Consider the following 1,843-nt stretch of genomic DNA (forward strand, 5'->3'; position numbering starts at 1 on the left):
CAAAAATGGCTTTTATGTGTATATTATACTAATAAAAAATGCAAACAATAGGGAAATAAAAATATTGTGAAAATTTCACAATACTAACTGAAACTGTACACTGGGTGATCTTTATAAAAAACAAGCCAATAGAAAAGTGCCATTCATAAAAATAGAACCTATTCCCATTTTGAGTTCTTCACTTTGTGGATTCTACAAAGTGCCTACAGGAAACCGTAGGTGTATAGAATATCAACAAACAATAGGTGTACAGGTTCATTGCTCCTAGTGCAGTTATCTGGGTTAATAGATTGCTAGAGTTTATTTATTCTTCTTTTATGATTGATGTACAATTGACAGGACAATTAAGATGTATTCTATGCTAAAGTTATGTTCTATTTGTGACGGGCAGGGGTGAGCAACGAAAAGGAAGCAATCACGCCAAGTCTCAGGGAAAAATGATGGTTTAATAGAAAGTGTGCAAACCTAAAACCCGTGCACTATCTCCAAATTAAGGATATAATGACCAGCGGTCAACTGGTACAAAGACAAGACATATATAGGCAAACAAACGACCCTCAGGTGAGACGGATCACGGGCTCCGCCCACCTGAGGGACGCACATGACGTCACCAGACAACAACAACAACAACAGCCGCTGTGGACGGAGGCGGCCGGTAAGGGGCCGCCTCACCGTGACAGAGCCCCCCACCAAGCCGCACTCCCCTCCACTGGGTGTGTGGCACACAGCGGCTGCACACAAAACATGAAGGGGCAGGAAGGCAGAGACAGGCAGGAACACACCTCCTGCCGTCCGGGAGCTGAAACATAAAACACAAAACATTAGGCAGCTCACCTACCCGGGCGGGACCCTGGACCGACCGGGCCGTTAACAACACAAAACCACGCCCCAGTCGGTCACAGGGCCCTCACGCCCTAACCGGCATTCAGCCGGTAAGCCCCACGGGTGTGAGGACGAGGGCCTACGGCTCCTCTCGTCCCTCGTGTGTGTGTGGGTGTGCAGGCTACCTCTCCAAGGCGTAGCTACTTCACCTCCTGGACCTACCTCCTCCCAGAGCTGACCCCTGCCTTCTGCTAGGGGTCACCCCAGCCTCCTGGGGAGCCAACCCCTCCCGGGGCCTCTCATCTCAAGGTGGACTCCTCCACCCAACCCAGGAGCGCCAGAGACCGAGGCCCAGAGCACCCCCGACGCGGGCTAGGGAGCAGCCCCAAGGGCCTCCTGGTCACCCCGGGCAGGAGGGAGGATCTCCATCCCCAGCAGGAGCTTCTCAGACTGGAGCCCCATGGTCCCCAAACATCCGGGGGCCCCAGCCCTCTAGGGAGGGGCTCTTCACGACCGGGCTCCGGTCACCCCACAACACAAGGGGGCTCCTGCCAGGTGGAGACCCCCACAAGGTCCAGGAACACTGCCAAGGAGAAGCACCTGCACAAAGAACACAACCTCACACACACACACACACACACACACATACACACACATACAAACATAAAACACAAACGCGCCTTACCCTATTCAGGGCCTCCCTTGGGAGAGACGCCCTCCGTGCCACACCCCATGGCACGGGACCACAGCCGGTCCCCCCCCAAACACACATTCCGGGGGAGGAGCATGCGTGGAATTACACGCAAACAATCGACAACACACTAGGAAAAAACACACACGCAAATACTAGACAAACAAAAAATGGTGTACAAACAGACAGACGGAACCCATCACATGCGTGCTCTGCTTACACAAACACAGTGACGCGCGCCGCTCAGAGCCACAGTCGCTCCCCACATTAAACACACAACACACGGGGAGCGAGGCGAGAGTGACGAGCGGCAACCACGTCACACATAAA

The sequence above is a fragment of the Brachyhypopomus gauderio genome, chromosome 7 (assembly GCF_052324685.1).
Source record: "Brachyhypopomus gauderio isolate BG-103 chromosome 7, BGAUD_0.2, whole genome shotgun sequence".
Classification (NCBI taxonomy): Eukaryota; Metazoa; Chordata; class Actinopteri; order Gymnotiformes; family Hypopomidae; genus Brachyhypopomus; species Brachyhypopomus gauderio.